This window comes from Chelonoidis abingdonii, chromosome 2 (assembly GCF_003597395.2).
Source record: "Chelonoidis abingdonii isolate Lonesome George chromosome 2, CheloAbing_2.0, whole genome shotgun sequence".
Taxonomy (NCBI): Eukaryota; Metazoa; Chordata; order Testudines; family Testudinidae; genus Chelonoidis; species Chelonoidis abingdonii.
In genome coordinates this window covers 180,639,521-180,662,589 of record NC_133770.1, presented here as the reverse complement: position 1 = coordinate 180,662,589, position 23,069 = coordinate 180,639,521, and the positions used below count along the sequence as shown (strand labels likewise).

The 23,069-nt window shown below is 43.9% G+C and overlaps 1 protein-coding gene across 2 annotated transcripts in view; it reads left to right on the top strand.

Moving 5' to 3' along the window:
- The window catches only part of TXNDC5 (thioredoxin domain containing 5), a 71,140-nt gene that overhangs the window by 8,987 nt on the left and 39,084 nt on the right, over nucleotides 1-23,069 (top strand). The window contains exon 1 of one of the 2 annotated variants that reach the window (XM_032768612.2): nucleotides 21,487-21,583. The exons of the other annotated variant lie outside the window; for it this stretch is intronic. The gene's annotated coding sequence lies outside the window, so the exon portion shown is untranslated. Of the gene's footprint in view, nucleotides 1-21,486; nucleotides 21,584-23,069 lie in introns of those variants that run through there. 2 annotated transcript variants of the gene reach the window in all.

Genomic DNA, 23,069 nt, shown 5'->3' with positions numbered 1-23,069 from the left:
AAATACACTGGAAAGAAAGCTTCTAGACCGATTCCCTGAGAATAGTGCTTGGGGTGTCCACAGACCACCAGGATCTGATCTGGACATGGATAGAGACCATCTTTAATGTTTTTAAAATGAAGTAAACACTAATGGAATGTGTGGTCATGGGAAGACTTTAACTTCCGCAGATATCAGACTGGAGGACAAGTGCTAGTAACAATAGGGCTCAGATTTTTCTGAATGTGATAGCTTGATCGATTCTTCCCATTGTTGAAGAACCAACAAGAGGGGATGCATTTTAGATTTGGTTTTGGTAAGTAGTGAGGACCTCAATAGAAAGAAAATGGTTGTATGGGGACAACTTGGTCGAGTGATCATGCAGCTAATTGAGTTCAAACTAGATGGAAGGATAAAACAAAATAGATACTGTGGACTGGATTAGGGTTTTTTTTTGGATTTCTAAATATTTTGTGGCTAACTTTCACAGATAGTAGAAGGTAGATATTAGTTAGCGGAGGAAGTCTTATGGATGGACTGAAGCACATCCGAACTCTGCGCGCATCTGAATGAAGTAAGATGTATGCGCCCCCTGGACATCTTATCTTCTCAAGTTTCAAGGGAGTTGACACAAAAGAGCGATAACTCTATGAGTAGATGCTCTGTATCCGCGAAGAAAGCGGAGAGCATATACTCTATAGACACGTGTAGTTGGAGATTGTAAGAATTCCCAAAAGGCCTGGATTGCCCAGTCAAGCAGCAGAGAGGTGAGGTACAGAAAGAGTCCAGCACGGAGCCTACCAAATGGTAATGTGAAGAAGATTCGCGCGATATCGGATATAGCAAGGAACGCTATACTCAACTTATTTTCGTAGGTTTCAAAGACATGTGGGGATAAGAATGTATGGCACCACAGCTACTTAATTAGAGAGACAATTGCTAGAGTAGACCCATATTTGGTCTCTTGGATCTTTTAATTTTTTTTTTTTTTTTTTGGTTTTTTTATTTTTTCTCTTTCTCAATTCTTGTTTTTGTTTCTATATTTTTTTTATTTTGTAATTTTTCTTTTGATATCGTTTCCACCAATTCTCTGAGTCCTCCTTAACCACACATCTAAAATGGCATCCTCTTGTTGAGTTCTTCAAACAAACTGGAGAACGATCCCTCAGCATCACAGTCCAGAACATCTGAGCCTATTGTTAACTAGCACTTGTCCTCCAGTCATATGGAGTTAAAGTCTCCATGACAACGACATCCCATTTAGTGTTTAATTCATTAAAAACATTAAAGAGGTCTCTATCCATCGTCCAGATCGAAAGCAGATCACAATGAGTGGTCTGTAGGACACCCCAAGCACTATCTCAGGACTGGTCTAGTACTTTCTTCCATGTGATTTCTTGCCCAGACAGACTCTGTTATCATTTTCTCACTTCTAATTCTTACAGTAACTCATCATTGATATACATCTATCCCACCACTTTTGCCTTTATTTATCTTTCCTAAACAGCACATAGCCTTCAATACCTGTACTCCAGTCATGACTATATTCCACATGTTTCTTTGTTATCCCTATAATACCGGTTTCATTTCCTGCACCAAGTAGCTCTAGTTCCTCCATTTTGTTTACCTAGGCTCCTCGCATTAAGTTACAACATCTAAATTTTTGCTGTTTGGCTGCACGACATTTTTTACCCAGTTAGGCCACAGATATTCTACACCAGCATCACCTATTAGACTGGTATCTACCACTACTTCCTTATGTCAATCTTCTAACCACGGCTGTATCCTCTCTTACCTTTGTTTTCTTCCTCTCAATGTTAAATTCCCGGCATGGAGATTACCTGGACATCTCAAACATCTCCCTCAGATTCAATAGTTTAAAGCTCCTAATCAGTTGGGTGAGCCTCCATCTAGAATCTCAATTTCCCCTTTTAAACTCAGGTGAAGTCCAACCACAGAGAAAATTCTTCTGTCCCATGAATGCTTCCAGTGGCCGTACAATCCAAAAGCCTCCTTATAGCAACCACTGGGCTAGCCATCTGTTGATCGCCATAATCTTGTCACCCTTGTTGCCCTTGCTCTTAGGAACCGGCAAGAAAATCCACTGAAACCATCAACTGAGCTCGTTTCCTTAAACGTCTTCCCAGTCTGGATAAGTCTCCCTTGATACGTTCCAGGCGAGAATCTAGCCGTAACATTTGTTCCCACATGAAGGAACATAAAGATTTTTCTCGTCGTAAGATCTTTTCAGCCTCAGGTCATCCCGTATCTTACACCCAGCAGACAGCAACCCTTCTGTTCTCCAGAATCAGCTAGTTTACAGGCCTGTCTATTCTTTCAGTAAGGAGTCCCAATCACGTAGACCTACTTTTCCTGGTGAACAGTGTGATTCTCCAGTCCTATCCCATGCTCCCCTGGCGCCAAGTCTCTGATTCCCTGTTACCCCTGATCCCGCAACACCTTTCATATCCTCCTTGGGGGCTTCAAATATTTGGTGTTGTCTCCACTGACTCTTTCCCTTCTTCCTGTAGGACTAGCAGCTCTTCTCTTTTTCCTTGCCCCTCTCACCTTAGTGACCATCCTGCTGTGCCCCTTTTCATTTCCCAACTCTGAAACCTGTTCCTGAGCTCTGTTTCTCCTTCACTCGCCCGTCTTTTCCTCTGCCTGGTTCTCTTAGTCACATGCTTCCACTGTCCACTTTCCTCACCCAGCAGTCTCCCCTCAGAATTCTTTGGTGCTGCTTCCATCTGCAAGTCTGAACTTATCCCTTCGGCCTCCTCATGTCTTTGCTCCATCATCTGCTCGAATCCCCTTCTAAACTCTACCAGAGTTTCCACCTGCATCTCCAGTCCTCGGATCTTTTCTTCCATCAGCTCTATCAGCGGCACTTCATGCAGACAAAACTCTTTTCATGTACCCCCTCCAGGATCATGTACGTGCTGCAGCTTCCACATCCAGTCATCCTCATTGTGTCTTTCAGTGCTGCTTCTGTATCGGTCATAGTCTTCCCGCCTAAAACCTGTTAGTCCAAGAAACACAAAACAAGAGAAACCCCCAACAGGCACCAGAACACTGGCAGACCACCACCCACTCCCTTCACTAGCCTGTCAGTTCCTCTGCCTAGGTCTCAGTCTCCCCCGGAAACGCCCCTGGAAACTCCCCTGTTTACAGCTGTTTGCTGGCTGCTGTGTTACTGCAGCTGTCTATGCTGCTGCCTGACTGGCTGGCTACTTTTATAGGACTCCTAAGCAGACAAGCCCCGCCTGCTAAACAGGGCTCAACTTCTCTCCCAGCACACTGCCCCTAGCAGCCTCCACACATACAAACTACACAATACAATACAAAAAATACAAAAACCTGCTCCTCCAACAGAACTCCCTCTGAAACTCCCCTGTTTACAGCTCTGTTTGCTGGCTGCTGTGCTGCTGCAGCTGTCTGTCTTATTGGTCCTTTTGATCAAGTGCCAACCAGATTATTTGAGCTTCTTAACCCTTTACAGGTAAAGGGGGGATTTTATGCTACCCTTAGCTGTATGTTCATGAGAAGAACTGTACATAGTCATAGGCACCAACTTTCCCTGGCACCAGTGGGTGCTCACACCCCCCTGGCCCTGCCCCGACTCCAGCCTTTCCCCACCCCTGCCCTGCCCCCATTCCAACCCCTTCCCCAAAGTCCCTGCCCCAACTCCGTCCCCTCCCTGCCCCTATTGCACCCCTTCCCCAAATCCCTGCCCGGCCCCGCCTCTTCCCTGAGTGCGCAGCGTTTCCCCCTTTCCCCTCCCTCCCAGTGCTTGCTGCACGAATCAGCTGTTTCGCAGAGCAAGCACTGGTAGCTAGGGGGGGAAAGTGAACATGCAGTGTGCCCAGGGGAGGAGGCAGAGGCAGAATAGAGGCAGAGGTGAGCTGGGGTGGGGTGGGGAGTGCCGGTGGGTGCTAAGCACCCACCAATTTTTCCCCATGGGTGCTCCAGCCCCAGAGGACCCACAGAGTTGGCACCTATGTACATAGTATTTCAGTATCAATTTTCCCAATGCCATATACATAAAATCACTTCCCTATTCCTACTCACTACTCCCTTATTTATACATCCAAGGATTGCTTTCACCCTTTCTGCCAGAGCACTCTTGTTGAGTTCCCTGTCCATTATGTCCCCTAAATCCTTTTCATAGTCACTGTTTCCAAGATATAGTCCTCTGTTCTATAGGCATGACCTGCATTCCTTGTTCGTAGATGTAGGACTTTGCATTTGGCTGCATTCAAGTGAACTTCTCTTCTATATGGAGGGAAGGGATTGAATGTTGAGGAGGAATGGAAAGGAGGATCAAAGAATAATTAACATTTTAATTATACAATGTCTTTCATATAAATAAATCCCACAACATCTTAGAGAATTATTTAAATGATAAGAAAATATAATAGAGCAACTTCATAATTACCTAGTAGAAGAAGGGAAATATTAAGAGACAGGGCATAAGGGAGGTAATAACAGGTAATGAGATAGAGCAGCATTTCTCAAACTAGGGTCTGTGGACCACCTGGGGGATTGCACGAGGGCACTCCAGGAGGTTCACGGGCCCCACAGATCAACTCCTCCCCCATCTTTCTCAGTGCCTCCTGCATGCCAGGGAACAGCTATTTCCCAGCATGCAGGAGGCACTGGGAGGGAGGGCGAGGAGCAAGGGCTTGCTTGGGGAAGGGGATGGAAAGAGGCGGGGCAGGAGTGGAGTGGGGGTGGGAAGATGTGGGGGAGGGGTGGGACCTTGGAGGAAGGGGTAGAGTGGGGGCAGGGCCTGGGGCTGAGCAGGGGGGCTTAGGGGTCTGAAAAATTTTAAATCAAAATAGGCGTCCTAAGGTTGCTAAAATTTGAGAACCACTGAGATAGAGGGCTGGTCTACACTACGGGGTAAAATCGATTTTAGATACGCAATTTCAGCTACTTGAATAATGTAGCTGAAGTCGAATATCTAAAATCGATTTACTCACCCGTCCTCACCGCGCGGGATTGATGTCCGCGGCTCGCCATGTCGATTCCGGAACTCCGTTGGGGTTGGTGGAGTTCCAGAATCGATATAAGCGTGCTCAGGGATCGATATATCCCGTCTAGATTAGACGCGATATATCGATCCCCGAGCAATCGATTTTAACGCGCCGATACGGCACGTAGTCTAGACGTGGCCAGAGAGTTAATAAGGATAACAGTTGCACAAGGCTGGTCACCTGGTGACCACTGCAGAGGAGGTTGTTACACTAGCAGAGGGAAAATTGTGGGCCGGTAGGACAGAGGAATCAAGTTTTAGATGAATCAAGAATGCCTTCTTTTCCAAATCTAAATAACTAAGCATGTATCGAAAAGGTCAGTTATTTTCTTTTGTTGTTGAATCCACGTACAAAATAGATCATTCCTCTTAGTTTCTATAAAACTATAAATACTGCACTTGATATCATCAGTGTTAAGGAAAAAAAGTTCACTAATCATGAAGAATTTGAAAAACATCCAGTGATGATATGTGACACACTGAGAGCGTAAAATAAACATTGAGTACTGACAACCAAGTCCCTTTGAATTATTGTAGGTCATAATCTTGGTCCTCATTTACCAAAAAGTGATGGTGCTTCTATTAAGAATTAAGAAGGGGGTGGAGGGAATCACAATTTTTAGTCTCCTAAATTGTAGTTGGCTTTGAAAGAGCAACATTAGAGAGAGACATCTTTTTGGGTGGATATTCTAGCACATTGTTTATGAGCCACTAGCAGGGTACAGGCTAGTGCGGAAAGAAAGTGCTGATTAAAAAATAATTAAAACCAGTTTTCTGCATGTGGAGTCAGCCAGAAACTATGCGTGAGTAACTGTCTAAACAAGCACTATTTTCTGAACTTCATTCACCTTCTGAGTATCTCATGGTTTTTGTTTTTGGGTTGTTTTTTTTATATTATTCATATCTGCTGCCCTACTTTTTTTCACTTCAGTTCTGTTTTATTTAGGATATTATTGAAAAATGACAGGGGGCACAATAATGTGCCAAGTATCAAAATGAACCAAAATTCACTATTGGCAGATAAAAGCAGCTGCAAGTCACTTAAGAGGGTGTGTGTAGTGTAGTGGAAGAGAATTCAACCATGGAAAAAATATTCTCCAGTGTTCCATCATTAAAGCAGCTGTAAAGCTAATAGGAAACTCTCTCTTTATGATCCTTGAAATCTTCAATCTATGTTATGCTATTCTTTGTAACAACATCTAACTGTATAACTGAAAGACCCTGTTTATCAACTTTATAACACAGTACATTACAACTGAGAGTAAATTACTTGAAAGTAAATTCCGTATCATTAGATGTAATCATAAGAAGCTAAATAGTTGTGAAGACTCTGTAAGGAGGCTGTCAGCTCCAACAATCACATATTGCCAGGCAGCAGCCAATCAAGAGCAGCTGTTGAAACTGACTTCTGAAGAGGCTAATTGCTCATTGTAGAGGTCAAAGTTCCACAGGAGTGGTGGTCAGCAATTGATAGTGAAAATGGTGAAAATTGCAATCCTAATGAAAATAAATTTCCACTAGAAACAAAAATAAGTGTACACATACTGTGAGATTGTGCTTCTCACTCTTGTACCATCTTTTAGGCTGTCAAACTCATAATATTTTGTGGGTGGCAAAATGATGTCATTTAATTCAACAGCTTGTAGTAATTTCCACTCACAGCCCTTCATGAGAGGTACAAATTACTGAAGAAAGTGGGATATAAACTTACAGATGGCAGTATCACTTTTCTTTTCCATTGAGATCACAATATCCTTCTTTCTAGCTGAATGACAATTGTGCTGTCATTAAAATTACATCATGCTATCTGCCCTCAGAGGACATGGTTTATGATTCAAGAGACAGCTGTCAAAATAAAATATACTCTACTATGGGCTTTGGAAATCTCTTAGGTACATACACATGAGTTTGTTCTTTTTTTAGAAGGGTAGCAATGGATTATAGCAAAAGTGGAATGTGAATTGGAATCCTACATGTAAATGGCAAGTTGTAGAATAAATCCAAGATATAAATGTCACTGATTAATGTGACTAGTATTCTTCTTCAAGTAGTTGTCCCTATGGGTACCCCCATTTTAGGTGTGCGTGTGCCAATATGCTTTCCATGGGAGACTTCCCACAGCAGTGTCTGTGGGTCCAGGCTTGTGTCCTATGTATTCTCATATGCCAAACCAAGGGCATATAGGGGAGGATGGACCCAGTGCCTCATAAGCTTTTTCTCAGCTGCTTGTGGCTAGAAATAGAGCCTTGCAGTATCCATTCACTTTTTAATCTTACCTTTTTATTGCATTTCAATTAATTTTATTTATTTATTTTATTTATTTGTTGTTTTATTAATTCCTCATACATGCTGGGTGCTTTTGGGGGCTGGCCCCCAAATCTTTGTCTTTGCAGTCTATACAAACACACACAATATCCAACCTACACCTCTTCTTGTCTGTGGCCTTCTCTTTTTGGGGTGTGCCCAGAACCTGAGGCTTCAATCCCTGAGAGATTTGTGATAGGTCTTTCCCCTTAGCAATGGACATTCCAGCTGCCTCCATTGTCTCAGAGAATCCAACATTCCATCCGAGTTCAAAGTCTCAACTGGCTTTAAAAGCTCTGCTACCTACCTCAATAAAGGAAAACTAACAACTTAAAATGCATTGTTCAAAAATGTTAAGTAACACTTAACTTTCAAATGCCTGAACAGCAAATGAACTTTTCTTGTCTGCATAGTAAACACTGGCATTTTTATCTGTTTGAATAATCAAAGTGGTACTTTCCGTGCCTTCTTGGCTGCAAAGATTTGAACTGCTTCCTGCTGAAGGTCCACAGTCTGGGCCAGCTCATCCTCATGCTCTGTTGAGATGGTTGCAAGGCCGACCAGCCTCTCTGGTGTCAATGTGGAGCATAGATGTGTTTTTTATTAACTCCATCTTGGAGAAGCTGTGTTCTCCACTAACAACTGTTACAGGAAGTGGTAGAAGTATGTGCAGAGCAACAAAAGCATTATATATTCCAGAACAGCCTTTGGAGTTGATCCTGTTGAAAAGTATCTTGAAAGGGCTTTCAGTTCATCACCTAAATCACTCGCATCAATATCACGCATGTCATCATGTGTCAACACTGTCTCTAGTGGTCTGCATTGCTGGTGCAGGTCTTCTCCGGGTATAGTGAGGAGTTTTGGAATATCATACAACAGCCCAAATATACTACCATTTTCCTTGAGCTGCATGAAACGTTCAGCTGACTGTATTGCACAATCTAGCACCTGGTTAAAGAATTCAACTTTGAATTGTTGCTTGGGGTCTCTTGTGGGATTATCCTGTGCCTTGTAATCAAAATGTCTTCTTCCTTGGTGATTCTTGTATTCTTGAATGGGTGGGAAAATAGCTTCAGTGTTAAGTTTCTTTGCCAACTTCTGTGCACTCTTCAGAATGTTTTGAAATCCTTCATCTGACCGGTAAGACTGTAGTTCTGACTTTGCTTTGTCCAGTTATTCCATTACTCCAGATGCATCAAGGTCAACACCTTGGAGTCTCTTGCTTACAGCATTTATTTCAAACTATATGTCATGCCACAACACTAAGCCACACAGAAATGTGAAGTTATGTATGTTTCTGGTGATTCCATTTCCCTCTGCCACTGTTCTCCGACAAACAGTTCCTGTCATAGCATTATCTTCCATAATGGCAACTATGGCATCATCTATCTTCCCAATTTGGTGTTTGATAAGCTTTATCGCCTCCACTCGACTTTCCCATTGTGTGGCACTCAGGTGTTTCATGTCAAGAGGATGTTCCCAGATGTTGTGCTGTCAAAATTTGCCACCATGAGTTATGCTAGAAGAAACATACACTAAGATTGCTTAATAATTACAAAGAAGTCAGCAGTTTTCTCTAAACAGCGATGCTGCAATCACTGACCACAAAGTTCATTGAATGAGGATATCTGCATGGGTAAACCAAAAAAAGCTTGAGGTGTTTTAACTCTGATCCGTGTGTTGCCACTCCTCATTTCTTTCCTCTCATAATTGGCACCATTATTTGTAGCCCTGACCACTGCATGTTAGCTATCCAATTCTGTATCTTCCGCTTTTAAGAAGCACATTAGTCATACAGCTTCCTGATAGTAACATCCATGTCAATAAATTCTAGACTAATACTCTGACAGTCACCATGGCAGGACATTTTCACTAGATTCGTTTTTGTTTACAAAACTCACGCATTAAAGTCATTGTCTCCAATGGCTGTTGTTCAGGTGCAGCCAAATAACAAAGTAATATCTTGCTGACATCAGATCTGCCACAATCTTCTGTTTGACTTTTCTTGCCAGTAATTGTATGATCTCATTTTGAATTGTTTTTCCATGGTAGTGGTGTGTGTACATTTCTTGGGTGGTGACTCTTCTTAGATGCTTCTGGAGTACAGCATCAAACTCAGCTGTCAGCTCCACAATTTTAAGGAAGCTTCCATTGTTTGGCACATACAGCTGCTCTGAAGTGCCACGCAGTGCTAGGTTTTGGGTAGCAAGCATTTTCATAATGGCAGTGAGCCTTTTCAGAACATTTTGTCAGTAAAGAGACTCTGATGCAATCTTCTCTTGACACTGATCATCTATGGTGGCCTTTAACCTTAATCTCATCTTAAGCTCTTTCAACCTATGGAATGCTCTCTGGTGATTTGCTGCCTTCTCATGGCATGCCAGATTTCTAGACAGATTTTTCCTGTCTTTCATTTCTGTAGAACCCAATGTGGCTGGAACATTAGGTTGGAAGGTTTGCAACAAAAACAGTATGCAGCATTCTGGGTTTTTGAGTACATAAATCATGGCCTCTCTACTTTGTCACCATTGGGGATTTCACGCAGTAATGTGTTGGATGGAAACTTCTATTTTCATTGTCTTTGGGGAACATGAAGTTTTTCACTTGCTGTGGCCCATGCAGTACAAGGAAGACCCTTGGATTACAGCTCAGGTGGGTCCAAAGTCCTGGATCATCTAGACTTAAGGAAGTAAAGTCAGCAGCAGCTGTTTCTTGTGCCTCCACCAGACTCTTCTCTGATTTACACTTTTCTTCATTTGAGATGGAGATATGGATGCTGCAGTAGCTGCCAGGTCACCTGCACTCTGACTAACTGGAAGATCAGGCATCTCCTCACCATTCACATCCTCACTGGGGCCAGAAGACTCACAGTGAACATTTTATGTCTATGTTTCTCAGGAGAGCTCCTTCCTGCTTAGATAGAAAAGCTTCCTTTGCTTGCTTTCTTTTTCTGAATGCTGCCCCAGAGGGGCATTTTCGTCTTTCGCTCATGATTGCTGTTCTGTGCCAGCTATAGTGACTCTCAACACTCAGTTGAAGGGACAAATAAGCAGGCTGGTAGCAGGGCCCGAGTGAGGGAAGATATCAGCGTCTTAAGGGCCTAACTGGCTCCTAGTACTTCAGTTGACTGCCTGTTCTCCTCAAGTGGGTTCAGGGAAGGAGCAGGAAACAGGAAGCTCCCTGAGAAGCTGGTATTAATCAGTCCAGGCTCCTGGGGGTGCTAGAGAGGTACATAAGAGGCTCCTCCTCCTCTCTCTCCCTGCAGCTCCTGCTTCTTTCTGTTATTCCCTCTAACCTTTTCTTCTGCCTGCCTGTTATGTCTCTTGTGCCCTCTTTCCTCCAGCACAGCACTCCACCATCGCTGTGTAGCTAGAGCAGAGAGAATACATATGTACCAGCAGCAAACACAATTCTCTACACTCTGGGTCCTAGTGACACCCTCCCACAGTCTGGCATCTGAGGACGCCGCCTCAGTTTGCCTCATGGTAAGGCCATTCCTGGCCAATACTGACGCTGTCACCAGTACCAACACCTCTTCCCCCCTCAACACTAGAAACAGGATAACTCCTACTCAGACTCAAAGATCTCATCTAACTTTCTACTGTCTTTCTGTTTGAACTTCCCTCTGAGAAGTATCCTGAGGGAGAGACCCCAGGAACCAGTTGACAACTGACCCGACAACCTCCATGGCAGGAGCACCCTTGGGGTGCCTCCCCCTTTCCTTATGCCTCACTACATTGGGTCTTCTGGAAACCTTGGGTCCCATACAAAGACTTGTTCTAGAGGGCATCCTCATGATCTCTGGTGCCCCAGGAGGACTCCCTTTCCTCAAAAGAACTCTCTAGAAGAACAAGAGTTGAGAGTGGAGGAAGAGGTGGGGCCGTCTAAAATGTCCTCTTCCTTACCAGATGAGACAGTTATGACCCTCTCCCCTATCCTATGTGGATGACTTCAAAGCCTTCCAGGAACTCATGAAGAAGGTAGCCAAATCCTTACAGATGACCCTGGAAGAGGTGCAGGAACCACAGCGTGCCCTGGTAGATATCCTATAAACTTATTTCCAAAGCAGTATAGCCTTACCTATAAATGCCACTCTGCTGTCACACGCCTGGGCAATATGGCAAATGCCAGCCACTGTCCCACCAACTTGCAAGAAGGCAGAAAAGAAATATCATGTACCTACCAAGGGCTCGAAATACCTTTTCTCCTATTCTACCCCAAAAACCCTGGTGGTTGATGTTGTAAATGAGAGAGACAGACAACATTGCTCTAGACCAAGTCCTCATGACAAGAAGCTCAAGCACCTGGACATTCTAGGCTGCAAAGGCTGTTCTTCAGCCGCATTACAGTTCAGGATAGCTGGCAACCAGGCCCTAGTGGCAAAATACAACTACACAAATTACAGCAAGTTCTCTCATTTTATTGCTTATTTACCACAAAACCAGAAAGACCAGTTTCTGGCTCTCATCACCAAAGGTCAGATGATTTCCAAAGCCTCTTTTCAAGCCACTTTGAATGAGGCCAGAAACAACTTTCTTTCTATGGCAACCACTATAGTTATTCACTATGCTTCATGGCTATTCTCATCTGGACTCCGCAGGGAAATCCAGAATACAGTGGAGGATCTTGCCTTTGAAGACTTAAGCTCTTCAGCAATGCCACAGATTAATTCCTTCACACAGTAAAGGATTCTAGAGTGACCATTTGATCCCTGGGCATCTACATCCCTGCAACCAAAAGAAAAAGTAGAGGTCACAGATAGCCCAATGTTCTCAACCAATCCAGTACCAAACCTTTAAAAGATCTGTAGAGCCACTCAACAAGAGGCCCAGATTCCACAAGAAGATCACATTATCTGCTATCACCTTGCAGTCGGCAGCTTCTTCTGACCTTTCTTTTGACCCTTCTGTTGAAAGTCACAAGTCATTCCACGTTTGGGATCTGATGCGGCATCACCACCCCTACCTCCTACCCACCCTACGGAGATCATCTCTCCTATTTCAAGCTTTATTGGGAATATATTACATCAGGCTATGCCAGTCATGTAATTTCCAACCCCCCCCCCAACCCTTATTCGCCTTCCCCTTTCCCTTTTCAGGGGCCTTCTCACAAAGATCTAAGACAGGAGGTATAAACCCTCTTGCTCCTGGGTGATCCAACCAGCTCCCCCTTCTTTCATTGGAAAAGGATTCTACTACAGCTGCTTCCTTGTATGCAAGCAAAAAGGAGGCTGGAGACCAAGACTGAACACATTCATCCAAACATGGAGGTTCAGTATAGTAACCCTAGCTGCTATAATACCATTATTAGATCCAGGAGACTGGTTTGTGAGCCTTGATCTTCAGGATGCATATTTTCAGGTAGCAACACATCCAGCTCACAGACACCGCCTCCAGTTCATCAACAGCAATGACCATTGTCAGTACTGAGTGCTTCCCTTTGGCATCTCAACTGACATGAGAGTCTCACAAAGGTCATCTCAGTTGTCATGGCCCATCTGTGGCAAATGGGAAAAGTCATCTTCCTCTATCTAGATGACTGGCTCCTCAAGGGTTGTTCCCTCCATGAGGTACAGTTGGCACCAACAAGGCCCCAGCACATTTCCATTCTGTGTGACTGTGGCTCATGCAGTCTTTGACTCCTGTCCAACACATCAATTTCATAGGAGTTACCTTGGACTCCACAACTGCCAGGGCATACTTCCCCAGGGACATATTTGTCATGATGTCAAACCTCATCTCCACTACAACAGAATCCTCAAACCATTAGAAGGACCTGTCTTCAGGTTGCCACATGGTCCAAAATCTGTACTATTGTAACATCTTATGCCAATCTGCATTCTTTATGCCCCCTCTGGGGCATTCAAACCTGGCTCAGAACTATCTATACTCCCAGCAACCACAAACTGTCCGAACAAGTGCTTATCCCTGAGAGTTCTCAACTCTCTCAATGGGTGGAGGGTGTCACAGCCCTCATCGACAGACTGGCACCTCCTCCTTGTTGTGCTGGGGATTAGTTCAAGGCCAACACCCACATCTGTGGTCTGCACACTGACACTCTGTCTCTGCTCTTGCCTACAGCTCCTCTCTCAGCCAGAAGCACGGCGTCCTCATCTTGACTGAGCCCTCCAGCCATGTCACTGTCTGTGGTTCCTAGGAAGAGCATCTCTGTCCAACAGTCCAGCCACTTCCCCAGTGGCAAGTGGGGGGATCCCAGACACAACCACCACTATGGGCTCCAACTCCAGGGACCCTCTAAATAGCAGTCTCCTACTGCTCTTCTGTAACTCTGTCAATACTACTCTATTTCCCTCGGCCACTTCCCCATAACTCCCGTACCTTCTTTGCCCTCAGTTCAGGGCACTTAGCTGCTCAGTCCCAAGAACCAGCCACTGCTCTGTCCAAGGTGCTTACAGTTCTCTCAGCCCTCCAGGGACACAGTCCTTACTCCCTGGGTTCCCAACAGCAACTGAACTATTCTGCCCTGCAGCTCCCTTTTATATGGACCTGCTGGGCCCTGATTGGTTGTTCCTTGCAGTCTGGCTGCTTCCCAGGCAGCCTCCCTAGGGCTCTGTTAGTCCCTTCTCTGCCAGTGTGGGGTGGATGCCCCATCACAGAGAGATCCCCACAAGGTTTGCATGGGAATTCCATTCTTTCATATACCCCCACAAAGATGAGCACCTCAGATGTCTCCCTGCTAGACTGGAGAGCTGGACCTCATAGCACAAAACAAATGGACCCCTGAGGAGTCTGCTCTTTATCAATCTACTTGAGCTCAGAGCAGTTCAATACATCTGCAACCATCTTCTACCCAAGATTCAGGGTCACTTGGTCAGAGTCAAGAGATAAACAGAGCAACCGTGTACTAAATAAACCACCAAGAGGAGTAAGGTCCTTTTGCACAGAGGCAATAAAACTTTGGAACTGGTGCATAACCCACCAAATTGACATTTCAATGGTATGGGTACCTGGTCAGCAAAACACCATAGCAGACATTTATCCAGCACATTGAATGGGAGCTGAGTGATCTTATCCTACAGAAGATTTTTCTCACCTGGTACATCCCAAAGATAAATTTCTTTGAGACACCATCCAACATGAAACACCAGTGATTTTGCTTGAGGGGAGGACACAACCACAAATTCAGGGGACACCTTCCTTACTACTTGGCCTTGAACTCTGCCATATGCTTCTCCTCTAACACCATTGTTCCTCAAGGTCTAAACAAAGTAAAACAAGAGAAAGTAATCAACCTGACAAAGGCAGGTAAAGTTCCTGGACCTGATATACCTGTCGGTGACCACCTTTTCACCTCTCTCTGACAGCTGACCTACTGACCCAAGAATTGGGCAAAATACGCATTCCACAATACCCATTTCTCAATGCTACATCTCAAGGCCCAGCTCCTTAATGACTCTTGGGTATAGACATGAATTGCTCTTTTGAAGTACAGAATGTGCTGCTTAATAGTAGGAAACTCTCCACAACAAAGAATTACCTGCAAAAGTGCAAGCAGTTCCAGTCCTAATGCACCCACCAGGCATTATTTGCCGCCGAGTCTCACCTCACTGACATACTCAAGTACTTGCTGAATTAAAAATCCTAGGTTTGTCACTGAGCTCCATCAAAGTCCACCTGACTGCTAGTACAGCTAAATCCCTCCTCGGAGCATCCACCTCCATTGGGATGCGGCTCGGGAGTCTCTAAAGTAGAACACAAAGGGAACAACTCAAGAAAGAGGAAAGGTTACTTACCTACATAGTAACTGCAGTTCTTTGAGATGTTTTGTCCCTATGGGTTCTCCACTACCTACCCTCTTTCCCTCTAGTTTGGAGTCCTTGCTTTGGCTGGATTTTGTAGTTGAAAAGGAACTGAAGCAGCCCCTCCCCTATTGCCTTCGGATCAGAGGACGAGGATGTATTGGGAAAAGGTGCGGACCCTGCTACCAAAAATTTCAGATTGAAAGCATGGAGTCATGCACACAACCGGAATAGAGCACCCATAGGAACAAAACATCTCCAAGAACTCCAGTTACTGAACAGATAACTAACTCTTCTTCTCCATACATCACTGGGGCCAAGTTCATGCCTGCTGTAAATGGCACTACATTGATTTCCATGGAATTGCACTAGCTTACATTGCAGCTGAAAATGTTATTCTATGTACAAAACCAGCTATGATATAGTGGAAGTTCCCCTGGTTACAGGTTTTGTCTATTCTTTAAAATCAGATACACTGTATTTATCAGTCAGTACACTGACTCTGTGTGCCTCCTAGCACGTACAATTGATTAAATCAGAGAAATCTAGACACAGTCTTTTGAAAGAGATTGGAATCAACAGAAACTGAGTGTACTTTATGGGAAAATACTTAGTTCTTTCTCTAGGAGAAAAAATATAAAAATATGAAATAGCATGACATTAGAAAATAGAAGTGATATTGGTGGGAAAATGTATAGTTTTTGGTAAGTCAACGATGTGTCCAGGTTTCCATTTGAAAGAATAGACCATCAAAGCTGATTTTGAAATGGGATCCAGAGGAAATTTAAAAATGTTATTGTTCTCTTTTTAAAACCTGAACATCATAAAGAGTAGCATACTTGTGCATCACTCACTTTAGACACCATTTGCTTAGGTTTAAAATATTTAATGAAAAATATCCATCACTGATAGAAAAAGCTGCAAAAGAAACCTGACCAATGTGGGTCTTAAACTGACTAACATGAGATTTAAGATTTAGACGAAAAGTCTGATATTCCATTCTCAAAGAGCTCAGAGACCTCCCTCTGTTTTGCTTATCTACTTTCAGATGTCACCATTATCTGTTGATACCATTTCAGAGTAGCAGCCGTGGTAGTCTGTATCCGCAAAAAGAACAGGAGTACTTGTGGCACCTTAGAGACTAACAAATTTATTTGAACATAAGCTTTCATGGGCTACAGCCCACTTCATCGGCTGCATAGACTGGAACATATAGCAAGAAGATATTTATACGTACAGAGAACATGAAAAGGTGGAAGTAGTCATACCAACCGTAAGAGACCAATCAATTGAGATGAGCTATCATCAGCAGGAGAAAAAATACTTTTTGAAGTGATAATCGAGATGACCCATAAATGATGTGAGGATACTTAACCTAGGGAAATAGATTCACTTAGTGTAATGACCCAACCATTCCCAGTCTCTGTTTAGGCCTGAGTTAATTGTATCTAATTTGAATTTAGACTGTCTTCATTCAAGCAATATAGAATAGATGGAATAGCATAGACTAATGGTTCTCAAATTGTGGAGTACTCGCAGGTGGTCTGCCAAGAGTTGACCAATCACATGGTGCTGACTGTTCTGGTTTCCAAATGCTAAATCATATTAAAAGAAGATTGAATATTTTCCCAAAGTTACTTTTTCAGGTAGTTGCCAGAGGGATGTTATGTGATCACAAACCACAGGGGAAGTTGTCTGTGACATTGTGAATGAAAGGGGAAGCATCCAAAAGGTAGACAATCGCTCTGATAAGATGTAGTGCACACTCTGTTTGAGATCCCTTGGTACAGGATAGACATATAAATTTAGCTTAGTTGACAGTATTGCTATTTGGAGGCATATGGGCATTAAATAGCTTTTTGCTGTTCAGTGGTATATGAATGGATTTGAGGCATGGTTTATTTCACATGTGATAGTCTGGTTTCTGCAAAAAATTAGTGGCACAATATTTGTGAATCAGGCAATTAGACAATCTATAGAAAATGCCAGAATTGTCAGTGTGTGTCTCATTCTGAAGTCTAGAATGTCTGTAGAGTTAATCTGAAGTGATGGAAAATCTAAAAGCATGGCTGAGAGCTCTTTGTTCAGATTCACCAGGGTAAATCATCACTGGGATTTGCAGTCTGTTACTGTCCAATTTTCAATTTCTCAGCCATTTTCATATTACCAATTATACCAGGCGAAGAGTCAGTTGTGATGTCAGAGATAAGTCAGGTACTCCCCCCCCACCCCCCTTCTCTACAGGTGATTTGCATGCAACAATTTCATTGGATGGATGAGGGTGACTGCTCAGAACTACCCACAAAACAACACAACCAGCACACACAATAACTCCAGTTCCCTCATTTGGCACTCCCACAAATCAACACACATCTCCCAGCACAACCCACACACAACGTAAAATCCCTAAGCCCAGTGCCCCCACACATATCAACACAATCATCCCTCATTCATCACCCCCACGCAATTCTACCACCACAGTGCCCCAACACAATTCAACACATCTCCAAGCACAACCTCCAGCCACAAGTGATCACAACCAATACACACAATAACCCCAGAATACATACCCAGACACAAAACACAATGACCTGCACAACAGCACAACCAATACACACATCTCCCAGAACAACATAACCAGCACATGCAATAACCCCAAACATAGATATCCCCTCACAACAGTCCATACCCCTCCTTCACCACCTGCAAAAATCAGCACAATATCTCCCAGCACAACACACTCATCCACCCTCACTCAGACTTACCATAAACTTGAGCATCGAAGCCACAGATCACCACTAGTGAAATATAAGCACAGTTAAGCAATTTATCATATTGTATAATGGGACCATTAGTAGATAGTCTTTCATATAAACGTATGCGTATAACGAGTAGCATTCATAAACAGATTTATGTGTACACAGATTTCACATTGATTATAACTACTAGGGAGTTATAACTACTAGGGATTATAACTACTATTGGCTCTCGGTAGGCATCTCACATGCCACCGTTTGGTGAATGATTATGCAGATATCTGACCCATACCTGTAAATCGCTATTCACTCCCTGTGTCCTCCACTCTGAAGGGGTCCCAGCAGTGTAGCAGAGTAATTGGTCCTTGCCCACATGTCCATGTCACAGCACTCTGTTTCAAGACTCTGGCCTGCAGCTGAGTCAGATAACCAAGCGTCACAGGAAGGCAACACAGAGGCAGCACCTAAAGAGGGAGCCTGTTCAGACAAAGATGAGATTTAGAGTGAAGGAAAGGACATGGGAGTGAATTCTCTGCACCGGTGAGGTGGAAGATACTTATAGAAGCAGGAGAAGAAGCTGTAGCTGGGAACGGTTTTAGGAAAGAGATGGTTTGGGGGAAGGATGATATAACCTGGAGAAGAGGGGGGTCTAGAAGATAGTATTTTAATTGACATTGAATTGTTAGGTTTTTGTTAATAAATGAGATCCCAAGAATGGGACTGTCATAGGGAGATCTGGCTCTTTAAGAGGTTGGGGCTCAGCTACACTGTGTGCCAGGCTCAGCCACCTTTCCCAAGTGAAGGGAATAAGTTCCTGGGTCACATGGTAGAAGATTGTAACACAGAGCCAGACCTCCTGGGATATAAAAGAAAACCTGAGGCCAGGCTAGGGAGGAGAAAGGAGTAAAGAGATCTTTCTGGATTTCCTGATAGATAGCATAAGGAGCACAATCCTTCAGGGAGCAGGCTAGAAGCTGGTCTGCTGGAGGAAAGCCTCAGCAGAAGGGAGCAGAAAGACTCTCCTTAACTCTCAGCTATAGGGCCTTGGGGATGGGAATTGCAGGAAGTGGACAGGCTTCTGCAAGAGACCCTGGGCCAGGAGACAAGACCATGTTTCTGTGTGGAACTTAGGGCTTGTCTACACTGACAGCACTGCTGTAGCGCTTAGTGAAAGCACTACCTATGCTGACAGGAGAGCTTCTCCAATTATAGCATAGGTACTCCCCTTCCCTGAGAGGCGGTAGCTACCTCGACAGGAGAAACCCTCCAGTTGACATACCACTGTCTATGCACCTCTGAGCAACATAGTTATACTGACATAAATTCCTAGTGTATAATAAGCCTAAGAAATCAAACTCAAGCCTTGAGGAAAATGGACTAAAATCCTATGGCTGCTGAGAGTGTTCTTGATGCCCAGGCTGATGTGGGATAAACTCCAGTTAAAATGCCAAATTTGGCTCTCCTTAAAATATGTCATGCATTTATGTGTCATTTGCATCCAAATGCACTTTACATGCTAAACAGATTATGTAAGGCACTTTTTTCCCCCCATTTCAGGGTTTCTTGTATTAAACCAGGGGTAGGCAACCTGTGGCACATGTGCCAAAAGTGGCACGCAAGCTGATTTTCAGTGGCACTCTCACTGCCCAGGTCCTGGCCACCGGTCCTGGGGGCTCTGCATTTTAATTTAATTTTAAATGAAGCTTCTTAAACATTTTAAAAACCTTATTTACTTTACATACAACAATAGTTTAGTTAGATATTACAGACTTATAGGAAGAGACCTTCTAAAAACGTTAACATGTATTACTGACACGCGAAACCTTAAATTAGAGTGAATAAATGAAGACTCGACACACCACCTCTGAAAGGTTGCCAACCCTTGTATTAAACATAGCTGCAATTTAATAGTGCACAGGCCCAATGCTGAAGCTAAGAACCTTGTCTCAGCATAGAAGCTGCACCAGCTGAACTAAAAATGGTTTTAAAAACTGGTTTAGTTAAACCACAGCAAATCTCTTTGTGGACATATATCAGTTTACGGCTAGCTTATATTGATTTAGATTAAAATTGGTAAAACTCTGGTGTGCCCGTACAAGGGGTGGTACCAGTTTTATCTAAATCAGTTTAAAAACTGATTTAAGTTAAAACTGTTGCAGTGTAGACAAAGCTAAAGAAGAGTCCAGAATGCAGGACTGGAGGAACTTGGTAATAGGGACAGTGGAAGAATGAGTGGAGAGAAAAGTCATGGACAGTGATGGAGCAGAGGTAATGGAAAGGCTGGGGAGAAGAGAGGGAAGCAGGATGGTGATAAAGTTGATGAGGAGGTGAGGAGAGAGAGCACTTAGATACTGAAAAGGTAGACTCTAGTGAAGACAAGGTCAAGCAAGCAACCATTTTGGTGAGGTAGAGTGTTGATTCAGCTTTCTAAAAAATCAAAAGGAGGTAGATGACTACTAGGTCAAATGAGACCTGGAGATGGCAGCTGAAGTCACTGAAGATAAAGCTGTGGGATAAAGAGAGAGCTAGGTGTCAAAGAGGAACGAGGTTGAGGCAGGGCAGGTGCAAGGATGTTTCGCGCCCTAGGCGAAACTTCCACCTTGCAACCTGCCCCCCTCTATGGCATCCCCCCTGTGGCAGCTCCCCCTCTCCGCCCTGGGGCGCCCCGCTCCCCCGCAGCAGCTTCCCCCGCCCCAGGGAGCCATGGGGCAGCTCCCCACCCCAGCTCACCTCTGCTCCTCCTCCTCCCTGAGCACGCTGTTGCCGCTCCATTTCTCCCGCCTCCCAGGCTTGCAGCACCAATCAGCTGTTTGGTGCTGCAAGCCTGGGAGGGAGAGAAGCAGAGCTGGGCAGTGTGCTCAGGGGAGGAGGTGGAGCAGAGGTGAGCTGGGGTGGAGAACTGTTCCTCTGCGGGCCGCGCCCCCCCTTACTTGCCGCAGGCGGCCCTCCCCACCCCAGGTGCCTCCACCTAGCTACCAACGAGGACCGGGGTGGCCAAAGATCCGGCGGCCGCGGTCGCCGCCAAAGGTCCCGAAATGCCGTCCCCCAAATGCTAGTGCCCTAGGCGATTGCCTAGCTTGCCTAGTGGGTTGCACCGGCCCTGAGTTGAGGAGTCAGGGAGACAGTAGATAAGATTAGGAGTGAAGAGTATGTTAAATTGAGTTGTTTGAAAGAGGTAGAGTTAAAGCTATAAGAACAGTGAAATGCAAGAAAGAAGCAACATGAAGGTAAGGCACAAGACTGGGAGTTAGGCAACATGGGTTTTGTTTGTGGCTTTGTCACTGACATGCTGTGTGAACTCTGTGTAGACAAACTCTTAGGCACGTCACTTAGCCTCTTTGTTCCTCTGTTTTCCCTTCAGTGAACTGGGGATATTTACCTGTTTCACAGGGATGTTGTAAAGCTATATTTGTTAATATTTGTAAAGTGCTTTTAGATCCTCTGATGCAAGAACAAAATAATATACTGCTGTTAGATTACAGCAGAATTTAAATTCTTATAACTGAGTGGGGAATGTGTTTTTGTAATCAAAAGATATATTTTAAATCACAATTACTATCTTGTCAGCCAAAATTATTTTTAATGTTTTTCAGTAAGCCTCTCTATGTTGAGTAAACAAATGCTCTTTATTCTCTTTATGCTCTTCTGCTGAACAATCTACCTGAAAAAAGCACAATTTAACTAACAAGCCTGTATTTTATGAGGGCTGCCTTTTTTCATCGTGAATGTTACTAGCCAATACAAAAAGAGGTAATGGAAACCAAAAATGCAATGTTATGTTCAATTACATATCCAGTAGGTAAAACAGTGATTTTGATATTGTTAGGTGCTGGACAAAACAGCATAATGTCATTTTGTCTGATCTGGTACAAATATAATCTATTGATGATTGAAATTCAGTCTGTTCAAAAATAAAAGTATCTGACGGCCAAGAGGAGCACCATAAAAGCGTATATCTTCCTCTCCCATGATAACCTGGCAGGAGCGGAAAACTTACTTACAATAATCTGTGACTTTTATCAGTTCAATGAGTCCCCTACTTTCTCTTGTTTGCTATTGAGGATAGCAACATGGTGGAGTGGAACCTTCAATACATGTGGACTACATGAATCTCAGACATAATGAGACCTCCTCTGCCATCTAAGCCGGTAGTTTACAAGTAATGGCAGCATGGCTCTCAACATTGACCCTATCCTTTATGTATGTATTCTCTGAAAGAACAGATGAGGAATTAAGGATGTTTAAGGTAATATCTTACACTGTGTTTTGTGTCTTATTTTCTGCTGTGTGGAGAAGGAAACATGATGTTCAGAGTGGGTTACCTTACCACACCCATGAGCTTTGTAGAGTAAAGCTCTTACATAGCAACTGCAGAAAGCCAACACAAAACCCCTAAAGTTAGGGGATGCTATTCTATAGCTGCCGTTCCGCATACATGTATATAGTCTATAACAGTGAGCCTTGAGCCTCAATGTCTACACAGCTATTTTTAGCATATTAAATATGAACAATATAAACAATCTGAATATATTGAAGGGGCTTGGAGACTAGCTGCTGTGGGCTGTGTTGTCATACGCAGCACCAATTAATATTACTAGGGTCCTCCTATGGCCTCCCTATGCAGTATCACATAAGCAGAAAAGAGCACATGGGCCAAAATCTTGTGGGCTAAATGGCTGCAATTGTACCTGGTCCCAGTGTTACGGGACACACGATTTTGAAAAGGACCCTGAGCGCTTCAGAGATTTCTTTCAGAGGCAAAGATCTAAAGCTGGTTTTCTCCACGTAGCAGGCAACTGTTACTTGTCTTCATTCCCATTGTTAACTGAAGTGGTGCTTAAAGGTATATTTACCTTTTCTTCATGGATTTCCACAAAGAAACTTTTTTTAAATTATGTGATTTAGCCAGATTTCTAGATTTACACTCCCAGTGCACTGTGTGGGAGTGGGTATCTTTGCATCATCTTATACTGTAAAAGGACTGTTGGATGCTTCCAGAAGTGATCACCAGGAAAGCACAGCTGCTTCAACCCCCCCTAGGTTTATGGCCTGACTAGAGCGCAGTGGGGACAGGGATGGGCAGTAGCAGTGGGTGCGGGAGAGGGAGGGTGCAGTGAGACAGGAAAAGGTGGGGGTGAGGAGGGTGCCGAGGTGGAGCACAGGGGCGGCTAGTGAGGGTGTCTGTGAAGCGCAGGCGGCTACAGGAACTGGGGGATAGTGAGCAGAGGAGGCGCAG